At 36.5% G+C, this 25,493-nt stretch overlaps 1 protein-coding gene across 28 annotated transcripts in view; it reads left to right on the forward strand.

Annotated features, from left to right (window-relative positions):
- The window catches only part of MRVI1 (murine retrovirus integration site 1 homolog), a 99,946-nt gene that overhangs the window by 18,296 nt on the left and 56,157 nt on the right, over positions 1 to 25,493 (forward strand). For 20 of the 28 annotated variants that reach the window (XR_002440455.1, XM_021402858.1, XM_021402852.1 and 17 more), the window contains one exon: positions 11,334 to 11,424. The exons of 2 other annotated variants lie outside the window; for them this stretch is intronic. The gene's annotated coding sequence lies outside the window, so the exon portion shown is untranslated. 6 more of the 28 variants (XM_021402862.1, XM_021402857.1, XM_021402869.1 and 3 more) reach the window with 3 other exon arrangements.

Below are 25,493 nucleotides of genomic sequence, written 5' to 3' on the forward strand. Positions count from 1 at the left end.
AAGTTTCAGTTAAGTAAGCATGTGTAAACGGAGGCTGTCGTGATGGAATAAAGTAAACGTACTTTATTTGCTTAATGTTTAGCTCTCTTTGCTGCTGCCGCCACCCTACTACCTCTTTCCCTCCCCCATGCAGCCTTCCTGCCGTAACCACTTTCCAGGATACTAGAGAACAAACAGTAAAAGCTTTTCCTAGTGATGAAACCTGGAGAAGAAATAGATCCACAAGAGCTCACCAGTTTTCTATAGCATGGTGGTTTTTTTAAATCTGAATTTGAACTGTGACAGTAAAAAAAAAAAAAAAACAAAACCAAAAAAACAGTGTAAGGATTATTCTGTCTGTATCCAGAAAAGAAGGGTAGAAATAAGTTATACAGGATTTCGGAAGCTGATGCTATTAGTTTTGGTGTTTGGTTGGTGGTTGTTGTGTGTGGTATTGGCTGTTATTTTAATCCCCCCCCACCCCCTCCAGGAATAATAGCTGTTTTTCGTGTTGCTTCACAGAGTAATATATCTCCTCTTCATAACTATCATGTTATTTTTGTATAACAATTCAATAACGTTACAACAAGTGTGATAAAAATCTGGAGGAGCAACACTACTAATTAGTGCTACAACTAGTCTATTTGTAGCTGAAAAATTACATTTTCATGCTTCTGTTCTAGATGTCCTATCATGATCATTAACATGACACCTGTGCTTGTATTTTTCTTAAGGAAGTAAGCAGTTTGATAGTTACTTTCTATCTTTAGGATCTAAGGGGGGAGAATGTAGTGTGCTGTTTAACTAGTCCAACTTTATTAGAGGAAAAAATGAGTCATCATAACTAAGGCAGGGTAAGAACAGGATAAACAAAAGCTGCCCTCAATAGCTAATGATAATTGCAAGAAGTACAGTGCTGGTCTCGACCTGACTGTTAAGAGTAATACATGTAATAGCAACGTTCCTTGGTAAATTTGTGAGAATTAGCATCAGAACACTTGAGAAGGAATACAGTCCTTCCTTCTGATAAAAAGCATTTTGTCAAACCCTATTGTTTCAGTGAACTGTGAATAGGACAGGAATTTTGACATAGTGGGAGCTGAATAAAGCCTCAGGTGACTGAGATCAGTAGCAGAATTCCTGCTGACATCGCTGGCATGGATGTGACCGCACAGGTGTGCATATTCTCACAATGATATAGCTTGCTTTCCTTTTCCTCGTAAAAACAGAGTGGTTTTATTTCTCTATGAAAAAGTGAAGCCTTCACTAATTTCTAAACACTTTTTTCCTCTTGTATTTCAGCTGCATTCGGCCTATATCTGGTAGGTTTATCCGTATGTCTGTATATAGTCCTGGCATGAATGTTTGTTGGTTTCATTCAAAATATTCATACTAAATATGTAAGCACACTGAGTAATTTTTAACTTCCCTTGTTCCCTGTTGGCTTTTTTGTTCCCTTAATTTTGTAGGATATGTAAAATAGTGTTTAGTTGTGAAAGCCGATGATTCATTTTTAGAAGTCAGTGTCAAAAGTGAAATTTTATTTCACTTTATTTTTATTAAGGCATACTTGTTCTTTTCTGACTTTACTGTCTTAGCATGTAAGATAATTAAAAAGATGCTTTTGATTAGAGACAATTGTTATGACAGCTATATAGTGGCAAATACTGCTGTCTGAATTTTAAAAGAAATAGCTTTCCATTCTCATCTGTTTTGCTACTATTTAAGTTAAAGGGAAGCTATGCAAGCTTCAGTCACTCAGGAGAAATATACATATTTAGAACTTTGCTATTGCTTTTTTTAAACAACATCAATAAATGATGGAAGGAGAGGCAGGCAGAGGCTAACTTCTCATTGTGCTTAACTATCTACATTCTGCAACAGAGTTACTTATTTAATAGTAGGATGCAAAGATACTAACAAACAATATCCTCTGTCATGAAGAGCTTCTCTGCTCCATCGTCGTGTATTTTTCCAGAATATGTTGAAAGAAATCGACTTGGATAATTTTACAAAGCAGATAGCACTGCCATGTAAAGATATTTAAAATATTCCAAGGTAAGAAGTTATGTTATCGAAGTGACATATTGACTTGATTCCATCTTTAGCATGCTCTTTATCTATGACTCGGTGAATATTGTGCAAATACCTAGAACTTACACAAGGACATCAACCTTGTTGGGTTAAGTCCAATCAACTACTTTGAAACAAACTGTAAACTAGCAAAGATGATATTCTAGACATAAAAGAAGCATCTGTGTTCAGAAGGTTGGGTTTTATATGTTAAGAAAAAATATTTTAATAAAACAATTCTATTAAAAGTATTGATAAATATTACTGTTGTATTCATATATAGCAGTAAAGATCTCAAAATACTGCCTCTGTTGTTTGGGGGAAAAGAAGTATCAAAGATGTTGTCAGAACAATATAGAAGAAGAACAGAAAATAAGACATCACTGAGGCTGTGATAAGGAAATAGAATTATTTCTGAAATCTTTCCAGGGCAGTGCACTTTGTTTTTCAAAAGTAAAAACAAAATCTGAGATCAATAGTCGGCGTTATACCATGTAGAAACACTGAGAAGCAGAAGTTAAAGCAGTGGGGGGGGGGGGAGAACTTTAGACCATAGTAAGAAGTCATGAAAGCTTTGACAAAATGTGGAAGAAATAGTATTTCTTTAGCTGAAAAAGGACAAATCTCAAAAGAACACAATGGTATATTCAGTGATACATTTCAACCAAAACAAACTCAATTTCTACCTTACAAAGAGCCCAGTTTGGCTAAGTTGAGAGTTGCTGCACTCTCTGTTCTGAGGGAGTTCTCCAGAAATGCACTGGAGCTAGTCTTTCCACAAATGGTACGAGTGGTTCAGGCAGATTAGTTTTGACTTTCTGAGAGGTTTCCACAGTGCTTGATAAAGGTCAAAATCATTTTCAAAACGAAAAGAGTGAAGAGCAGCTTCTTAGCAGGTAGAATGTTTACCTCATGGTTTAAAATTATTTTAACTACTCTGTATATAGATTCTAATATCCAGAATGGTAGGAGCTGTTTATATCTCTCCTTTCTTTTAATGTATATTGGCATGCATTAGCTCCTTATTTGTTTGTGCCAATGTCATAACAAATTTTTGTTTAACTGGAAGTACTCTAGACTGCAATACAGTTCAACTGTTGAACCTTTTCTGTATTCTGCAGGAAACTGGTTGCATAAGGCCGCTATTTGCCAGTCAGAATTTGACTCAGGCTGGTGCAAGCTCATGAGGAGCATAATACTGCCATCAGCATTATTATCCAGTTCTTCTTTAATGCCTCAGCTCTTCATAAATACATCTTCCACAAACATGTTATCGGGTAAATATATAGGGCTTTAGTTATAATAAATTAAAATGATCCATGCAGTGGAACAGACAGTAGATGTCTTGTTGATCTCTATGAAATCACAATAGCTTAAGGAAGCAAGCTACTTCATAAATAAATTTAGAAATGTGCTGAAATGCTTTCAGTAGAATATTTATCAAAAATACTTTCAAACCCATATGAAGTCTTTTTTGTAAAGCTGTATATACAAGATTGTTTCAGTAGTAATATTATTGTATTTATAGTAAGAGAGAAAAATGGTTCTTCTGAATTATATATGATGTAACGCCATGCAAAGTTTAAATTACTCTCAAACTTGTTCTTTTTTAGATGGTAAATGCTATAACAATTTCCCCATGGAAATTGTTTCTTCAAATATAATTGTGTGAAATGTTTGTCATAGGTCTTAGCATGGTACTTGTAACAGTTGTTTGCCCCAAAAACCTTAATTTAAAAAAAAAAAATGAATTCAAAGCTTGTAAAGTTAGGCCCTCAGTTAGGAAGAGATATTTAGAAAGGGTTTTTTCATATTTAAACTTTGTAAGCAGAAGTTAACTAGTACCCTTGTAAACTTGTTTTGTTTGTTGCGTAGTTTATATTGCTGTCATGATTTTAATAAACAATTACTATTAAAGGACATTCTTCTGGGGTCATGCTATCACACATTGTCAGACATACTTTTATTCTTAGTGTTTTGGATTAGTTAGCATTATGTCTATTTAAAAAAAAAAAGAATTTTAAACATCTGAGTCCTCAAAAAGCTGTTACTGTCTCTTATGCCATTTGCTGGGCCTATACCCATGTTGCTGTCATTCTTTTCCCAGCTCTGTCTGGCCTTGGGAACCTTCCTGAGTAAGCACATCTTTAAGATTTTTAAGAAATAAAAGGAATCATTGTGTGTGAGTTGATGGTCTTGTTTAGTTTTTCTTGTGTTGTGCCAAAAGAGAAGGCTCAGTAATCATATTTTAGTCTTCTGAAATATCTCAGCCTGAATGTTTTCTTAATCCTTAAGCTTTCAGTGATGAGGATTTTTGCGGCTGACCTTCACAACTTCTAAAAGCATCTGGCACAAGGAGTAAATACTTAAATAATGATTTGTATTAATTTATTACTAAATTGAAAACTGCGTGGTCTGGAAAGTATAATGATTATTTATTCTGAGGGAAACGGCTATAAAGCTGAGGAAAGAGAAATTCAGGTAAATGAAATCATGAAGAACTATGTAACTTGAGCAGTGGCATACTGTTTGGGATGGCAAACAAGCAGCTGAAGGCTGGAGTTTCTTACAGTGGCTGTTTTCTGTTTGTTTGATTGAACTCAACACATGAGTATTATGCTTTTGCTGAGGAGAAAGGTATGTGTTTTGAAGAGGGTATCTGAAGTACAATTAGTGTAGTGACATGACACTAGGGTTTCTTAATTTGGTGCTTATTTGGGGGGTATGTATTTATTGAAGGAATATATGTCAAGATGTTGATAATGTAAAGGAAAGGCCCACTTAATGAGGTGGGATATTCAGTGCTATAGACTTCAAGCTCTTTGTTTCTGGCTCCTGACCCACTAGGATACATGTGATGTCTAAAATTCCTTTGCTGTGGTCAGAAAGATTTAAAAACTGTGTAGGGAGACTGAAGAGTATGTGGTGGCAGCTTAAAGCTCAAACACAGCAATTGCCATGTTTCAGCAGTTTCTGCTGAAAGTAATGGAGCATGAGCTCACCTGCAGCTGAAGAGATTAAAACAAATTTCAGGGTGAGGTAAAAATATGGTATAAGTAATACTTAAATAAATGAGGTTAAGTATTGCTTATTACAGATTAATAAATGATCAAGTATAAGACTCATAATCATTTTTGTCAACTGAGGCTTTAGGATAAGCTTAATATCTCAGAGAATCAATAAAACTGTTTTTTCCTGAACATACCTGAATAATATTCTCATGAGAATACAGAAGGCTCCATTTTGAACAAATTCAGAGATGACAGTGTCATTTATCTGATCTAATGGTTGTTTGCTTTCCTTTTTTGTTGCTTCCTAATTCAAATCATTTCATGTCTGTTCAGAAAGTTCTGTTAATTCATCTGTTGCTGTCTCAGCTCTGAGAAGAATGTCAGACTTGCTGAGAAATGAAGTACCCAAGGAGGTGATGAATTTGTGACTGACTTCTTTCCTGAAGACTCGGCTCTTCTGATCTGCTGTCAGGCATGATTTTGGCAGTGCTCACTACTGAACAGCACATAGAAACAATAGGCAAACGTGTCTGTTTCAATGCGCATGTAGAGGCAATAGCTGGTTGTTGGTGGTTGCAGCTGTGTAGGTCACATCACAGTTGAATGTTGCAGGAGAAGATGTCTGTCCCTTGTGAACTACTAGTAGTTTATGAATGTTTGTGTTCCTTCAGAGCCCCTCTCCCTATCCCCTCCTTGAAATAGAGAGTAATTGCATCTTGATTTTACTAATCAAACCTGTTGTTGAAAGCAGACTCAGCTCTTCTTGTTTTGCTATGAACTTGAAAATGCTATCAGTTTTTTTCTTAATCTTGTATGTAAAGTTTCAGCACAATAACTACTTGGTAGGAGTTGAGATGGTATTGATACAGCATGTAATCAAATATGAAAAGTATTTTTGCATTATTGGCAAGGTAAACTGCAAGGTGAGAAGAAAAAGGAAATAGATGTGTGAACAAATGTGGATAGACTGTTCCAAAGCTGCTTTATCTGTGATTCCTTAAGAAAAACTGGCACTGTTTCTTTATGTATTTGCAGGGTTTTGTATGTCTTGAATAAAGTTCAGTTTGAATGATATTCATCCTTAACATCTACTGTGTTATGATAGTCTCTTATGTAGGTAAAATATAATTACTGGAATCCAATCTACTTCATTTTGCCCTTTAAACCTAATGTGATAATTAGAGTTGCGAAGGTAGCATTGAAAAAGGTAATGATGAATCAGACTCTGAAAGCAGGAGCAGAAAACTTCTTACCCCTTTCTTTTCCTCCTTCCCTGCTTTCTTACCCATGAGGTTCTCCAGTGTATGTATCTGCTAAAATGTAGTGGTGTGGAACTACTAGCACCCTTGGATAATACAAGTGTGAACAGAAAATTCCACTTGCGACGCTTTTATGTAGGATAAGTGTGGGGTGATATGGTGCAAAGAAACTTAAAGCATTTCTGTAGATTGTCAGCTCTGTTTTGCCAATTTGAGGGTGCTGTGTCTTATATGTCTTCGACTGTCATAGCATGTTTTTTGATAACTGACTGTTACATGTAATGAGTTTGTGTAGATACTCAGATAAAATCCTTTACTATAGTTAAATTTATGCATCCTGATACCAAAATGTGAGGGTCACTTTATACTTCAATGTCACTTTGAGGTCTCTTTTAAGAGTGGCATGAACTGTGTCCACAGTTATTCATTTGAGTCTTGTTGCTGAGTCACTTCTCATCTCTGTTTCAGAGGAACGATGTGATTACTGACGTCTCCAAATGTCAACAAAAGGCCTTAACCGTTCCTTTTATTCCCTCTGAAAGGTAGTGAACTGAGAAGTTCTGTGATATTGAACTTGTATTCCATAGCTTGATTTAGTAGAGATTAGGCTCCCAAAATTTCATTAGCTGTGCAGTTGCAGACTTGTGGAAGCCAAGGTTTTGATTACTGGTAGGATGTTAATGCTTCAAGAAGTTTATGTCACAGTGAATTTAGCCTTTTAGCCTTTATACATCAAAATACTAAGCTCATGAATAAAGTATGATGAAATCCACTAAATTGTGCACGTGTTCAACAAGTATGATATATACAAAACAGTAAAGCTCATTTCTGTAAAAATCTCAGAAAGATACTACTGTGAAAGAGACAGTTAAATGGACAACTGAAATTTAAGACCCTGTTACAGCTCAGAGGCATAATAACTTACTTAGCTGTGTGTAGCAGATTTTGGAACATCACTTCCCAAATGAGTAAGTCTGGCCTATCAAGTGGGATGATAAAGAGGTGGATGCTAGATCTAGTCATTTTAATTACCTGGATTTGTTCCATTGAAATGTGGTTGCCAGGATATTGTTGCCTGAGTTATACAGAAGATAAATGCCGATGCTATGTTCTTGCTGGTACAGAGAATAAGAACGACAATATTTTTCCCAAGTTTTGCATTTGAGCACTTCTCATGTGGTTCTGGATAAAAAATATTATTTGATAGTCATCTATACTTGAAATGTTACATTATCTCTATCTGTGAGGAATCCATCTTAGATGGAAGAAAGACTTCAGCAAGGTAAGAAATAAAAATTTGGGATGGATATTTTCCTTTCAGTTCAATTCTGGTTTTATACTTAATCTAAATGAATTAATATAATTGAACATACTGCTTCACCAAATCTGACTTTTTATGTGAAGACTAATCCAGGATTGCACAAGGGTTGAATGAAAGTAGGGTAATTCCTTCTGTTTCAGATTACTTGTGTTGCAAGGATTTATAAAAGCTGTAGCCCCTGTGCACTTCACACTAGCATGGGACACTGATACCTAGGTAGTGGAAATGAGCTACCTTACATACTAGCTGAGCAATGGCAGTGCAAATGTGATTGAGTTACTGTAATGCACAAGTTGTGCTCATTATCTTTCTCAAAGTTGGCTTGGCTATACTTGTCTTAGGACGCTTAGAACTGTAAAGGTCCAGAAGAGTTGTTTTTAAGTCAATAATACTGAATTTGGTGAGGGTTGGTAGAGGTGGAATATAATTATTTGTACAGGACAAACACTGTAATCATCTTCTTCATAAGAAGTCTACTAGCTATTAAAAAAAAAAAAGATTTTTAGTTAATTTCTTCTTTGCCTTTCTTAAGTTTATATATAGCTTATTTAAATGTAGAGTGTGGGGGCTTCTTTAATTGTCTCTGAATTGTATGGAGAAGGTAAAGTGTCTTCAGGTTAGAAAAGTTTTTTAGGGGCTGCAAGTTAGGATTTGACGTCAGTGATAAATACTTCTTTATTTTTCCGCTGCTGGTTAATACTAAAGATTTTCTTTTTGGGGTGTGTGTATATATTTATATATAGTAATGTTTAAGCAGTAGAACATTCCATAATCCTGTATTTTTCAAGTATATAGTTTGTCAGGATTTTTAGTAACTTCAAGTGCTTTCTTTAGAATTCTATCTGCTTAACATTCCTTATTTGTAAAGCTGTACCTTTGTTCTCTTGCACACGTTCGAACGCTCCTCCATCTCCACACCTTGTTCCTTGCAAGAGTTAAATTCCTTTAACAGTCAAAAGCATTGTCCTAAAGTCCTGTGACTTGCCTAAGAGATTACATATTAGCATGAGGCTTTTCTCATGGTCAAAGCTGAAGAATATTTTATATAACTGGCTCTGGTATGAAAGAGCATCAGGTGCGTTCTGAACGTGCAGGCAAGAATGAGGCTTATTAGGGTATTTATATTGAGGAATCAACTAAGACAAAGTATTTGGGCAAGTTCCTTTACATCACACAGCTGAGTACTTTTAGTGCTAGTAAAACAGTTTAAAAGAAATGCATGCTTCAATGGAGGAAGAGGGATGAGAACTGCCAAGTATGTTGTTCTCCTTGAGGAAATAACTTTTGTTTTTGTTTTCTTAAATTTGCTATTGCTTCAGTAAATAAACATAATATTCTATTTCCCCCCCCTCAATTTTAAGCTAAGACAAATGAGTGAACTTGTAACTGTGTTTCCAGTAGCTTGAAGCAACAGCTCGGAGATGGGTGAATTATATTCACGTCTCAGGCTGCCTAGATTGCTGTAATTCTGTAGCTACATAATTTGTCTTTCTCAGTGTTACACAACTCAGCACTTCTGCTGTGGATTTGGACGTACCCATCCCTGTTTTATTTCTCTGCCTGCAGCTGCCATTTACTCTCCAGCTCTTCCCACAAAGAACATATAATTGGATTACCTTGTACGGTAGCCAAACTTCAAAGGGAAGAGAAGCCAGAAATTCTTAGCAAGTCCCAGTCAGGGATGGGGGGGGAAGTCATAAACTTAGGTTGACAAGCCACTTCTGAGAACAGTGCAGGCACCTAAACAAGTATATCGCTTTTCACAAGGCAGACAGTACCCAAAACACTTTGCAAAGCCATGTGATTAACATAAGTGAAACAGCAGAGGCATTTCTAGTGAAAAGGAGTACTGAAAATCATTTTTCTAATTAAAGCCATCTGCTGCAAATACAACAAAGCTGTCAGTCAAGAGATAATAGTGACGAAGCAATGCTAAAACAGATTTCTTCTGTCCCCCCTGGTGAAAGCTTTGCAATTTCTCCCTGGGAAAACATTCATCTAAGTCTGTGCTGTCCTCATCAGTGTGAGGTACATTGGAGGATGTTTTTATTTTTGCTGCATTTGCCTTCCTTAAAATATAGTGCACTGTTAAGGGGATTCAAGCTCATGCTTGTGTTTGAACACCATTCAGAGTGGAAGAAGGGGGCTTCAGCTGCCAAGTTGCTGTCAGTTGTTATCATCCTTCTGGTAAAAGCCCAGATGTTCTTCAGAACATCTGTGGGGTATCTGGTAGAAAGTAGAGTGGCTTTCAACCTGTCCTGTTTCACTACTTCCGTATCATCAAAATAGGGATCCCGTGTCTGTTCTGTTTCAGCATCACCGGAGGAAGGAGATACAAGGAGTTCAAAAAGCCCTGTACTTAAAAGAAATGCTATCAAACAGAATGCCAAACAATCATTTTCTTGATTCTTGAAATACAACACTGGAAGTTTCATTAACTTTTCGAAGTATGGCATGATGCAACTCAGAATATACATTTTCTTAGTAAAAGTATGTCAGTATTTGCAAGTCCAATGTGTTTTAAGTGACAGTTTTAAATAAAGCTCATGAGATTTTTGTGTTGACTTCTTCCACGCAGGACTCCTGTTAAAGACTTCTTTTCTTTTACAAGAAATTCTAGAATTAACAAAAATGTAGAGTAAGTAGTAGGTTTTAGGAGATATGAGGTGACAAAGATGCACTCTAATTTAGAGGGAGGAAGGATGAAAAGGGGTCTGGAAAGAAGTAACAGAAAATAAATGTTACTTTCATACTGGTACTGGTATGTCTTTGCAGCAAATCGTCAAACTGTTTTAGGCTATTTTGGAGGCATGACAGAAATGCAGGATGCTTTAAGTGTGATCTGGCAAAAATTTTCACTGGAAGTGCGTTCTTCTAAATGTTGGAACCGCTTCTATGCTCAACAGTTACCACTGTGGGGATCTAGGAATAAATAAAATGAAGTATTCTGTTAACCCCAACATTCTCCACCCTATATGCTGCTTTCTGCAAGGCAGTCAGATAGCTAATTATGTGCATACACAATATTAATAAGGAACTGGAAGCCAAGTGATCCACTAATGGTGGACTTTGTTACAAACATGCCTTAGATCTCATGTGATGGAAAGGATCAGAGGATCTAGTAAGGGCTCTAAAAGAAACTGCAGTTTACTGAGTCTGGAGTTTGCGCTCAATTGCTAGGTCCTGAATGAGACAAGTCCCGTTGAAGAAAATGGTGTGTGGTGATGTTGAATATGCATCATCAATTACCACTGTATTCTGAAAAACTTAAATGAGGAATTCTTAGCATGAGCTTAGTACAATTCTGTTGAGATTTTAATTAAAACAACAAGAAAATTGTATAATTTCAATGAAACAAGTAGAAGTCCTAGTTGCCTCCACAGTTTGAATCCCCAACCAGCAGAATATCATGTAACTGTCTTAAATAAAAGTTACTGTATATATTCAGGATATATAAGTATTAATTATATAAAATATTTTTGCTCTTTGGATACCTCTGAACCATGCTGACTGAAAAATCAGTGTTCTGAAGCAGATTATTTTAACTTAAGTGATTAAAACTTTCTCAGATTTAAGAAACTGAAACTGCAAAATTGCTGAGTAGCCCGGAAGGTTAGCATAAACATCTTCTTCTGTTTGTTTTTTTGTCTTTACTTTATTTTTTTTGAATTTTTTCTTGCAATGCTTTAGGTTTTCTTCTTTGAGGAAGAGTACAAAGACGCCAACTACCCAATGTGCTCTGCATCAGTCTCGTGGTATCAGCTATACAATCCACAGAAATGTGAGTTAACAAAGCTTTTCTCCTGAATTATACAGATAGAGCTGGAATAAGTTGTCTATCCTTATTTTTCTTCATGAATTGCTTAGAAATTTTAGAATAAGTGACAGAGTAAAGTTCCAGTCTTGGAAAAAAAGTATTAGCCAAGATCATTCTCTGGCTAGAGTTGCAGCATTTTTTGTTTTGTTTTTACTTTCAATTGTAGAAATGTAGATCAGTTACTGTGTCCGTCAGCTGTGTCTGCTGGATCAATACGTGTGGATATATCTGTCCAATTAAACTGTTTGCCAGATAATCTAAAATGATCCAAAATGTCAATGGATGGCAGTAAACAGTTTGACATGTTGTTTTTTGGACTCTGTTACTCATATGGGTTAGTTAGTTGACTATTTTAAGACTGAGAAAAATGTTAACTTAATAATAAGATTTCATGGCTTAATTGGTAGGATTTTTGCAAGCACTCGAGTATTTATCTCCATTTCAATTATCTTCCTCCATAACAGAGACTAGTTCACATGATTAAACGTATGACCTCAAGGAAAACTATTTACTTTACTGTCAGTATAAATGTTTTCTGTAAAATGACTGGGCTATAGCATGTCTCCTTGTTGTGTTCTGAAGGCTCTTGTTTTATTTTACCATTACGTATACTTTACATTGGAATTTCTGATTCATACGAAGTACTCCTACTGTGGAAAGCTGGAAGCAGAAAAAAACCTAAATAACCTTGTCTTTCAGAAGATTAATCCAGAAAAGCTGCTGTGTAAACATTATTAAAATTAAAGTTGTAAATAATAATCTAATATTGACTAAAACAATCCTGTTGAACTAGGTATAACTCTTAGTTGAAGTATTCTAGATTCTAGTTGGGATTTGGTATTCAGCAGTATGAGTGAGTTCCAGATGTGAAATGCTTATTGTCTGTTTTGCCTTGTGTATTTTTTCTAACAGATTTACTTATCAGACCCATATATTCAGTTTATCTTGTTCAGATCAGTCTATCAGAAATGATTTGCCACACAGTGTTAGCTGCATACATTCATGGGACTTGCATAACAGATGCTGTCACGTGTGATGACGATTCAGTTTGCTGTGCACTATGGCAGTAGTAGCATACAAGCAAAGATACACAGATCTGAAGAAAGATGTATACTTAAATTTGTAATACAAAGTGTGAGAAAATGAAGGCACCCAGAAGATCTTGAGACTCTAACTAGATTTTCCATACAGTTAAGGAGAAATAAGGGGAGAATACCTTGCGCAATTGGTTCAATAAAGAAAACAGTCAGTGCTCACTGGTGTTTGTGATTTTGTGACTGACAAATACATTCCAGGCACCATATAATAAAGTTCCAATCTTAAGTGCAAATATCACTTCTGAAAATTTTTAGCTTGCCTGCTTAGCAATCTTCATAATTTAGTAAATGAGCAAGGAATAGAGTATACTGCTGTGTCTTGCTATTTGCATTTTTTTCAGACATAACGTGTTTGTCACGTGGTTGATGGTTATTTATGGGCAGAAATGGCAATAAGCAGCATTTTAATACCATGTGTTTGGAGTCCTGAAGTGTTAAAATAATGTGGAAACTCTTTTATGTAACTATTTTGTAGGCATTACTCACTACATACATGGTAGGTAAGAATTTCCAGCTTTATACTGAGCCCATCAAAAGCTCACATGGAAACTTAATTTCTACTGAAGTAAGACTTTTGAGTTAGTCCTCTTGTCTTTTATGCCCAACTAAAGCCAAAACTAGAAAAAAAAAATAGTTTTGCAAGTTTACTTATCTGCTGTTGCACAAACAAAAACTTTCATGAAAAAATTATTATGCCCCATGAATGAAAATCCTCTCTGAATTATTTCAATGTGAGCATGTTTTTGGTGCTTGTATTAATCTTTTCAAAGGCACAAGTAAACAACCTTAAACAACAGGAAGCCCAACTCCTGAGCTTTGTATTGATACACGCTCCAGTACTTGTTAAGACACGGAAATGTAGAAATCAAGGAAATAGGAAGTTAACTGCTGGGGGCATATCTATCCTCCTGTGAATATTTATTTCCTAGGGTGTTGCATCTAGCTATTCTGACATAATTCAGAATACTTATTTAAAAAAACAATGCTTTTTCTGGGGGATATGTTCATAATATTAGCAACATAAGTATTTGAATAATGTGAGAAATGTGTGAAAGGGAAGCCTTTCACTGCTGTTTATGCTACCAGACATCTACTTCAGAATGTTTAACAAGAAGGTGTTATCACTGGATCTTAGGAAATAAAATACATTTGTAAATGAAATACATCTGAGATGTGACTGTGTCTCCTTTGTACAATCTTAACACTCTAAAGCTCAATCACTTTAACTAGATGTTAATATTCCCTCATTCAAAAATGTGAGGGTTTTAGCTAACAAGTTTCATTTACTTTATCTAGAGAGCATTCAGGCACGTTGAACAAATCTGTGGGTGAGAAATCTGCAAAAGCAGATGTTAAATACAAGAGTATACAAGCAGCTTCAGGAGCTGAATATTGATCAAAGCTTCATTTTCCTCTTGTCAGTACCCCCAAGACCTTCTGTGTGTCCCCCCACACATACACAACTGTCAACAGGCATCACGTTTGTGTGGTGCAAGTAGATGGGCCAAAAAATGAGAATTGAGATTCAGTCACTCTAGATTTATCCCATAGCAAGTTACTGGCTTCATGAAGTTTCTAGCAACTTGAATATATTTTGAGACTTCCATTACTCAACAATTTTGGCTAAATTTGGCCAGTGGTGGTATAGGATGCCAGACATAATCAATAAACATAATCGGTTTTCTTTCCAAGCAGTAATTGTCTTGTTCTTGCCCAAACTGAGTTCAAAGCAGTTCTTGCGATCATGCATGTGGACTTTTGCTGCAGACAAATGAAGTGTTTTACACTTGCAGCCTGGAGACTCTGAAAAAGTTAAGCTGAAAAATGATAAATTACAGACTCTGGCAAGAGACTTCGGAATTTCCAAACAACAAAATGAGAGACTGTAAGCATACTGGGCAGGACCTCACATTTGTGGGTATTAAAATACTAATCCAAGAACATAGAGATTAGTTAAAATGTTTGTGGAGGGGGCGGTGAGTAGTGTAAATGACATCAAAACCTGAAATGCTTTTTTGAAATGCCTATTTACTCTTCACCTTGGGAGTCTAAATGAAACTGTTTGAAGCTTCTCAGAACTTTTTTCCTATGTTCGTTTTTGGGAGCAAAGAATGACTTGAGTGTAGAATACTATACTTCCTAATACAAGCTCGAGTCTAATGACACAAATGAGATGCATATTCTTTTATTTCCCTTTATTTCTCTTTTAGAAGGGCAGTGATATGTTGGAATCAGCTCTTTTCTCAACCATTTCTCATACAAGCTTCCTCATGTTTCCATCCATCACTCCTATATGAAGCATGTTTTCCAAGACAACCCAATCCTTTCTTTTTTCTGATCCGTTTCTGCCTTGATGCTTTCATTAATGTCTATTTAATAACAGCTGATAATATCATAATTTACTCCATTCTCCTAGAGCAGTCTAATGTGTTCCTTCTGAAACTTGCTACGTAGTCACCTTATGTATATTCATGTTCAGTTTTGTGATGTTTCCCACTCACAGCTCTTATGTCCCCACTTGAACTGCAGAAGTTTTTTTTGACGGTATTTGGCTTGCTTATAATTAATGACATAAAACTCAGTAACTGGGAAAAAAAGATTGTAATTAGCTAAAGGGCTGGAGTAAGATCTGTATCTGTTTCTGAGCTGGGAGCTGTCAACATGCATGTCATTTTCCTGCAAGTATCCAAATACTTTTTGTAAATGTTTTGGTTCTTTCTCCTCTTGTCTTCCTGCTCTATTTGTAGCTAGAGTCTCTCATGGGATGTAAGCAACTTCAGTGAGTTTCAATAGAAATTATTCGTACTCTGCAACTGGAGAGCAGAGCCCATGACTGGACTGAAGCCAACGTTCTTTAAAAGTTCACATGCCTTGTATTGGCTCTCTAATTTAGGCTCCTTCTGACTAAAAGGGGGAAGACTGAGAGAACTAAATAGTAGTAGCAGTTTCGCTTAAAGATGAGGGAAAAAAAATTGCTACCACCACAAACAAAAAAGAACTGTGGGTTAACATAACATCATGTAAACTGTATTTCATTTGTCCTTTCATCAGGAATGAGTAAGTAGAGCCTTATATGCTGCGAATTTTAAGAATGTTAATGGGATGTCTGCATCGCGCTGTACTTAAGAGTACTTATGCCAGAATAGGAAAGCCTTTTATTCTGTAATTCCCTGAGGCAAGAAAAAGGCTTTCGGAAGAGTTACTTTAATTTTAAACTCTCATTCTAATGTTAGACAGCCTGCTGGATCTCTGAGTTAAAAATTGCTTCAGCTTTACTTACTAGAGCCAGATGTAACATTGACCTTAAATGGTAAAAGCTCCTGAGAGTGAAAGAGAGGCTGGCCTGAGGGGGAAAAAGAGGAATAACTGAAGTTTTAGGTAAGTAATCTCTATAACTAAGAATAAGCTCTTTTTCGGCTGTGGAATAGAACGTAACCGTATTTCCTCCTTAAAGGTACAGTACCTTGTTGTTATGATGCCCAGTGGTTTGTTCGTTCATTCTTTCTACCTCTTTCTCTTCCAAGTCTCCCCCCTGTCAAATTCTGTCCCTTCTCCAGATTTTAATTGCTTAAAAAGTGGACGATATTCATGATATCTAGTTCTTCTTACATACATTTTGGGAAAATACAAGAACGAAAAAGGAAAATCTGTGTTAATTGTACTGAGGTTTGATTAACAAAGGTATGTGATCAGTAATTCAAGGCAACTTGATTTACAAATGCTGTTATCTGCATTGGGCTAATCATTAGAGAGTATTAGTAGCAGGAGGTTACAGGGAAACATATTTAACAGATTTTTTTATTTTTACGTTATTATTTTATTGTATGACTTTTCTTTTGACATGCTTGTTTTTAACAGTGCCAAAATTGTTATTTTTGATGGATTACCTACTTGTGTCTGGAACCTGTCTTTTTAAAAGACATTTCCGGAGCCTTTCCTTTATATGCTGTGTTTGGTTTTAATCCCATTAGAGGTAAATTAACACTATGGGGTTGTCTAATGGCAGTGCTACGTGGGGGTGGCAGGCAAAACAAACAATAACTTCTTATATTAAAGCATACTTGCTTTAATACGGGAAGTCATAATATTTACTATTTCTGATATTTTAGTCTTCAGCTTTATCTGTGCTGTTTAGTAGCTGCTCTGCAGTGAAGTGTCATTTTCTCAGTTAACTAAAATGTTTTTTTTGTCATACTAATATGTTTGTTAGGCTTCTTTTCAGACAACAGTAAGTAAACACCATGTAAGAATGAAGTCAGAACAAGGAAGTACTGTTGAAGCTGAGGACGGGTTTCTGTTACTAACGTATTAGCAACAACTCCTGTTAGTGTTTTCAAATTGCGTATAGCGTGGTTCCATCTGGTGAAAGATCCTCTGCAATCATCAGAAAAATTCCCTTTTGTGGAGTGATCAGGCTATAAAATTGGTTCATGCAATGCAGAGATTGGAACAATTTCAAAGTTTTGAAAATAGGTAGCGTTTCCTCTAAGTAATAATAGTTACTGCATTTATACTTGGTATGGCAAGTATACATTACTTTAAAGAATGTTCACTTCATCTAGCTTCAAGAGCACGTGATAAATGTGTCTTGTTATAACATTACAGACACAGTTGCAAAGCTCATAATCAATTTTATATTTTTCTCTGGACTGTTGTTAGTGAAAAACATATTACTCTAAGTTTTATCTTCTGGGTGATTTTCATGTTTTAAATCAACAATTAAACCATTAAACCCCAAATCCACACTTATGCCAAGCCTGCAGCTTTGTAATCTAATGACAAATCCAATATAAATCTTAGTTGATTGGAACTAACACTGGAAATTAACTAAGTCTGGTAAGTTAAACACTTAATACTAGGAGGTCTTCATTCTTTAAATATTCCTGTGTTTTCAAGCCTCCAAGGACTCCCTATTCTGGTTTGTTAGTCTTGCATGCATTACTTACTGGTGATGACGTAGGCACTCCTTGTGCGAGGATACTCAATTTAGATAATATATGGAAGGCACGTAAGTTTTTACTAAGTAGTTATTTTTAACTCTGCATACAGACTAGAATAATGTGTCTAACTCCTCTAATTATGAACTAAGTGTATATTTCTAATACATTACTTTGTAAGATTTCAGCAACTACTCTTCATGTGTAATTTGATACAAACAGTACAGTTTGTTCATTTGTGCATGGCGAGAACTGTTTACATTAGCGCTATGCTAAGGGTCTTAGGACAAACTTTCATAAAGCCATCTGCTTTGTATCCCTCTGGATTAAGCTGCAAGTTGACTGTGGACATAAAACCTGTATGCCTCCTTTCCTTCTATCTTTTCATATGTTTGAATCAGTATTAAGGGTGTTATAATCCTCAACTGTAGTCCTATTCAGGATAAAAGTAGCAAGAATTAAGAATTCATCGATTGAAAGAGGAAGAACTTATTTATTTTGAGAGCACTGTAAGAGGCTGCCCAGTGGAGTCTCCTTCTCTGGCGATATTCAAAACATGCTTGGACACTTTCCTATTTAACCTGCTGTAGGGAACCCACTTTAACAGTGGATTGGACTGGATATTCTCTAGAATTCCTTTCGAACTCCTACAATTCTGTGATTCAGTGAAAGGAAGATGGAAAAAGCTGTTGGAAAAGATTTGAAGTATTTGTTCTCTGACAGCTTTTAATTCTAGTTTGGTGACAAATCACTTTTTGAAAAGCTAGGTAAGAGCTGATTATGGCAACTGAGGTATAAGGTATTGGTACTGAGAAGGGACAGCTGTGAAAGCTTCTCATTTCAAGAGTCATATATGTATGTTTGTCACACATTATGGAGTTGTCTTGCCTCATCTAGTTGCTGTTCTTAGAGAACTGTAGAGGTTTAGGCAAAAGCAGCATGAAATGGCTTTTGAGTAGAAGGGAAAAAAAAGTGGCCTGTGGGCCATTTGAAGATCTGAGGGATTTGTGGGCAGACAGGCTCTTTCCCAGCCTGACATAAAGTCATCCTGTAAACTAAACAGAAGAAAATCCTTGATGTATTCTCCACTAAGAGATGTTTTGGATCTCAATGTATCTATCAGAAAGAAAATCTGTGAGTGGGTGGTGGGTTTTTGTAAAGTTTTTTTTAACAAGTGACTCGAGAATTATTGCTCATGAGGACGTGTAATGGTAGGTTAAGGAAAATGAAAACTGTGGCTGTTGTGAAGAAACAACTTGAAATAATAACTGAGTTTCTCTCCGTGGAAAGCAAGTCCTATGAACTCTGAAAACCAGGGAGGGATTTGGTATTTAGAGCAAATGGGTTTGTAGACTCGGGTTTTGTTGGAGATCTTGAGCTGTGTCACCATCCTAAGTATATTATCTTCTTTAGTGTGTGGATGTGACAGCTTATTTTTTCTTTAGTTCAGTGGGTTTATTCTTTAACTTTGCAATCTGGAAAATCATTTGAGATATTCAATTTCAAATAGGAATAACCAGATATGTTAAGTATCTGAAAGATTTAAAAATAAACTAAAAAAACACCCACAACTAAAAGCTGAAGTCAAAACTACCTTACCATCTGCTAGAAGTTTTGCCTGCCTTTGAATGTAAAACACCTTCAGTCTTTAGGTGACATAAATCAACGGGGCATCCAATGCTGTCAAGACAATCACTTATGGGTTTGGACAAGTAAGGATTGTAGAAAAAGATTTTTTTTTTTCTTATGGTAATGCAGGTTGCTTGGAGAAAAAGAGGAGGGAGAAGTAAACACAAACATGACAGGCAATGTCTGTCAAGTGTGTATGTGACCCTGAAAGTTTATTTCCCTGACTGCTCTTAGAGCATATTCTGTTATGTCCTGTCATTACACAAAGCAACGTTTTAGAAACATATTCTCCCCTCGTATGTTTGCAAATATATTTGTTGTAGTAACTGTCCAAACAGAGCCACTAAGACAGTGGAGACTGCTGTGCTGGTTCTTGCAATTTCTGAGAAGAACAAAGCAGTTGAAAAGTTAATAAACATAATATAAATCAATTTATGTAAGCACTGTGTCCCTTATCTTCTGTACTGCTGGGTCAAGCACAGCAATTTATTTGGGCTAGGGGCTTCACTTCAGAGTAAAAATATTAGTGTTTATTTAATTCTGCCAAATGCTGAAGCTGGATGTGGGGAAGTTGGCCCTGAGCCACTTCTTTTGAAATCATCAGCAAAGTTTCCAGTGACTTCAGTGGTGTAGAGATCAGGTTCCTAATGAATACCACAAAGGTAAAGGATATGTTAGTAGGAGATGAGGGTCCGGAATCTAGAGGGATTTGAGTAGGAGTAATGTGTCTATTTTCACTTGTCTTGCTTTGAACTCAGAGGGATGTACCAACAAATAGTAGGATCTGTAGAATGACATCTAGTTCTGAAATTTTTGAAAAGAAAAATGCAGGATCATGTTTTTAGAAAGGTCTGTGCACACATGCATGTAGTAGAATATAATTAAGCAAATATGTAGATTAAAATTTGCTGTTAAATCTCTCTTAGTTGTGCTGATCTGTGCCCTAGTTGCTGAACACTGAAATTAAAAATGAAGTGTTTAACCATAAGTCAAAGGAGAACTTGTGGAGAAGAAAGGAAAACATTTTACAATGTATAAAAATACTCATGCTTTGATTTCAGTAACTGAATTTCCCATATTTTTCTTTTACATAGTAAATGAATGTGGCTGGCCTCTGGGCTTGTGAAAATAGCTCAATGTTATTAGCGGCCTAGTTAAAATGGAGGACAGCGTTTGCCCCAGGAGGAAGTGCTGGTTCAAGTTGGTGCTCTTTATGGCATCTCAGGCTGGAAAATTTTGAGAGCAGATCTAAATATTGCTAGTTCTCTATGCAAGTGTAGCTGTGCCTATCATCTTAACATCCCCAGGGGCTACAGCAGTTAAATAAACTTACCATTCCTCTTCTTTGATAGGTATATAATTATCAGGATTGCTCTAAAAGATGGCTTTGTTAAGTGTAGTAGTCACTGGAGCAGACTGTAGGAAAAAACATGGAGATGTGTCTATATTCCCAAGTATTTTAAAGCAAGGATGGGAGACTTTAAAACTACTCTGTGTTTACTCACTGAATCAAGTGAAAATATCTGAAGAAGGGAGGAGGAATTTATGAGTACATTCTAAAGCCTCAGTACGTAAAACTCAATTTTGTGTATGTGCTGACCTTTGGGGGCCTGTAAGAAGTTTCTCTTGCATAAAATACAGCATTAAAATGTTCTTTCCAAAATACATATATTGCATGCTAAAGGAGGAGTCTACCTGGAATATTAACTACTTTGTACCCTTATAAGAAGCTCTTCAGCACTTCACATTTCCTGTTGGGTCTTTTTTTTGTCTTTGACATTTCCTGTTTAACACATTTTAAATGTTTTTGTTGGTGAGAAAGCAAACATCAACCATCCCACTCTATACAAAGCTGACATACAACCATAACAGAAAGGTGAGTAATACCTAAAGGTTCCTTAGATCTGTACTTTTGCTGCCTTGTGTTTCTGTCTAGGATAGTGTCAAGAAATGAGACTAAATTAAAACAAGTAGCCTTTTTCACTGATCACTTGTAAAAATGATATGGAACTGAACTTCACCCCCAGTACAAATACCACTTCACAAACACTGTACCGGAGGAAAGTAGCCTTTTTTACTATGAAAATTGTGAGTTGTACTTCCTTAAATCACGTGGCAGGTCAAACTCAGTTCTCATAAATCACTGTTGCTGCATTTGGAATCTGCGGAGCTCTGCCTGTGTACATGTAATAACAGTGTGAATGAGTGGATTTTGATCCCCCCGGAGAAAAATGATTCCACTTGATATGTAGAGAATTCTGCTTTTTCTGTTGCTTAACAGGTAAAGATCAGACTATGAGACATTTTTTCCCTTCAGAGTAGGATCTTGAAAATTTCTTGCATAGCTTGTAAACAAGGGCAGAAATCAACATTAAATTTTTAATGAACCTTATTTTCAGATGATACAGTGACATGACTTTTCAGAGTACTATTACACTCTCAATGTGCCTTACACTTATCTGTCTAATTCAGAGGTTAAAATAATGCATGATGTTGGAAGATTTTTTCCTCGTCTTGAAGGTGGATACTGTACAGTCATCTTGTGTACTTATCTTCTGAGCATCCGCTTAGAAAATAAAACAACACGCCGCTCTGACATCCAAGAAAGTGCTATAAAAAGTCTGTTGCTATGTTTAAATGCCTACATTCAGTTGCTATAGCAATAAAATTCTCAAAAATGATGTACGAAGTGCCACAGTTCATCACCAGCCCTTTCTGGGACAGGGAGATTATTGGACTGAGAATATGACAAAGCTCCCTGGTATATTAGAGGATAGAGTTGCCACAAAGTTCCAGGTGCCATGTGATGCCATCAGTAAGCAAAATGTGGCCTAAATATAAAAACTGAAGCTTCTGTGCCAAAAGGGACATTTGGATCCCTACTTGATTCAGTTTCTTATTCATGACTTTGGTGACAGAGCTCAGTATTTTGAGCAGCTTCCCATTTCTCTTCAAGACAAGCTGCTGAAAGTGTTTTGTTTTTTTTCTCTCTAAATTCCTCCAATCCCTTGATAATGAGTGTGAAAATCAGCATACAGAGTGTAGTAGACCATATACGTTTTTGTCTCTGTAACATTACAGTTGTCAGTCCGAAATGCCCTCGATCCTGATGCAGCTCTGGGAACTCTGCTATCAAAAAGAAAAGAAATGAAATAATAGCTGATGTAATTCTTAGCATCTCTCTGGAACTTGAAGCCTTGAACATTCATTTGCTTTTTGAAGAGGTCAGGAAATTCAATTTCCTATAGAAACATAGATATTGGCATCTAAGTTCAGTGTGGGATTGCATTCTTACTTCAGATACCTTCTACATGTTGTTCTCTTCTACTAAGGAGAACATTCTGGATGAGGAAAAAAAGGACTTGGGGGAAAAAATGGGGCTATGTGTGAAAGCAGTGCAATGGTTCTGTTCTCTTTATTCCTAGTTGTTTAAGTAATCTTCAATGTTCATTTGAGTTTAACTCAAACTATGCAGCATTTTTTTATGCACTTCAGTTTCTGTGTTGCCAGTAATGCACTGCACAACAGTTACAACCATTTCAAGAGTTTTCCATAGCATATGCTTTGAAGTCGAGAGCTCTAATTTCAAGCATGTATCAGTGGTGGAAATGCCTATTTCTATTTCTGAGCTTCATTTATGCTAATTTAAATTTTACAGTTTGTATATGATTATATGAAGAACCTATTCGAGCAGGGGCTGTGCAGGGGGAGAATAGGAGGAAAGTTTGTGTGAAAGTTTTTTTCTGAAATTTTTGCTTTTGTATTTTTCAAAGCTGGTAAGCACCTGACATGCAGAAACCTGACTTTCCACAGAGCTGTGGCCAATACGTATAGCCATCTCTCTAATTGTGATAACAGGTTCCTGGGCAACCTGTTCTAGCTCTGGATGTTCCCGTTCATTGCAGGGGAGTTAGACTGGATGGTCTTCAGGGGTCCCTTCCAACTTTCAGGGTTCTATGATTCTATGAACATCAGTTTGTTATGTATTGCAAAGGCATTCTGTGTAGTCACAGAATGTTTAAGATGATCTACCTCTGAATTTGCATCTGCTATGAAAACACAAACCTCACCATGCCTGCCATGCCGTGGGTCAGCTTTATTTGAAACTGCTCACCAGCTTCGAAGAGGTGGAGTAGAACAGACAATATGGCTTCATAAACTTCTTTAGAAGGGAAAAAAAGAAATGAAAAGCTGTGTGGCTATGGGCTGGAGACACATTTCTCATAATGTATTGACCACTAGCCTTTTTTAAGTGTTAGCTATGTATTTATCCTTTGCAAAATCTTTTTTAGATTTTATTTTCCTTGGAATAAAGATTATGCTGTTATTCTGGTTGTCAGTCACCTTTTCTTCCCCCTTTTTCCCTGCTCTCTCTTTATTCCCTCCTAGTAGCCTTTGAACTCATCTAAATTGTTGAGTTTGGCCAGAGAGGATCTCGAAAGTATTAAGTTCCTACAGATTTAGTGCAAATAGCTGTTGTGGTAAGAGGAGAGACCCAGAGTAGTGCTGTTGAAGGGAAAGGGCTCTACTGTGAGCTGAAATCATTACTGATTCCATTTGATCTGCTGGCTGGCAATGTGGCATACATGAAGCTCCACAGCAAGTGTGCTGTCTCTCGTTCTTCCAGACTGGCAGAAGATAAGGGAAACAAGTGGAACTATTTTTGGTGAGTGGGAGAAGATACAAAATCACTGAAATAACAAAACCTGTTTTTTGGCTATTTGAGTTCAGCTACTTTAGAAAAAGCTTATTGCTAAATGTGTAGAGGCATAGGTTATGAACTGTCTATTTGTGCATTGATATCTAAACTATTTTGGAAAACTGTCTCGAATATGAATGAAGTGCAGGTCATGAAAGGATGCGCTGATGATTCTCCTACGATTTTCACACCCAGTTCTAATACTTGTTGACAGTTCATATGTCAGTCTTCTTTCTAAAGCAGTGCAGAGAACTGTTAGTTAAGTGTCTGTTCTACAACCTATTTTGCACATTTTTCCATCAAGGCTGCAGAGCCTAAACAGAAGAGAGCTTAGGTTTCTGCAGTCATTGGGAATGGCCTATAGACTACTTGCTCTGTTCTTCAGTCAGGCTTATGGGAATGTTGTTAGTAGAAAGGGTCTTCCCTTGGCAAATAAATGTCAGTTGTCTCTTGATAGAGGCAGCCATTTTAATTAGACTTTCCTTATGTAACAGATGTTTTGAAGTTCAGCCAGGGAGAACAAAGTATTATCCAGAGAGAGCAGCCTTCATCTGCTTTCTCTCCATTTGGAGAAGGCAGCTGGGGTCAAGAATCTGTTCTCTGAAAATAACCATTCATCTGAAGTCATTTCTCTACTGATGATGACCCTTTATTTTGTTCATACTCAAGGTCAGCATGCAAGCTTTAAGGCCAAAGAAACTCCCTGTGTTCTGTATCATAGATGCTGCTCCCTTGCACATGCTCCCTTAGGTGCCCTTTTAAATTCCCTGTCATAGGCTTAGCATTTCTTTCATAATACACAGTGAAGTACTAGACTTTCTCTGAAGACTACGCAGTGTGTAAATACTGCTTCTGTCAGCCAGAAAATGTGTATTTCATTCTCTTTTTCCTCCTGCTTTCATGGGTTTTAAGTAACATCAGGTAAACCAGCAGCAGTAAACAGGTGGGTACAAAACAAAAGGAAGATGGTGATCCTGTCTCAGGATTTTTTTTAACAGTTGTTTGTTTTTTTTAAAGCAACAAAACACTGCAAAAAGTTCTCCCATTCTGGCTTTATTCAGCTTACTGTAGGAATTTCTATGGCCCTCTATGTTGAAGTAAACTTAAGTTTAAAAAAAAAATGGCATAAGATCTTTTTTCCTTCTTAAATGAAGAGTTTACATATTTTATTTCTGTTAGCGACTAAGTTATTCTGTGATTAACTGAAAGAAATTAACCTGTAGTAACATTATTTTCTTTCTTTGTTTTATCATCTGTTTGAGAGGAGTTGTTTGTTTTGCTTAGAAAGAAGCAAACAGAACCTTTTGTCTAGATTATGTTAAATTTGTGTCATGGTTTTGTGATTTTTGGTTGTTGGTATTCCACATCATAACATCATGTAGTGAATGTACCTGGTTCTCAGAAGAGGAGGACTACTACATTCCCCACGGTACTTTGCTCCTCTGTTACCATTTTCCAGCCGGAGGGAAAAGATAAAAGCTCGCAGTACAAAAACTTGCAGATCACGAGACCTCGGCCCTTTTTTTCCGCCGTCTCTCATCTTGGCAGCACCTCACTCTCTGGCTGTCTTATCATCGGTAGTAGAGTAAGGCCTACCTTGATTTTGGGACATTCTCTCTCTCTGTATTGGATTTATCAGCTTAAATTGTAATTATATTGTATTATAGCGTG

Source organism: Numida meleagris, chromosome 6, assembly GCF_002078875.1.
Source record: "Numida meleagris isolate 19003 breed g44 Domestic line chromosome 6, NumMel1.0, whole genome shotgun sequence".
NCBI classification, from domain to species: domain Eukaryota; kingdom Metazoa; phylum Chordata; class Aves; order Galliformes; family Numididae; genus Numida; species Numida meleagris.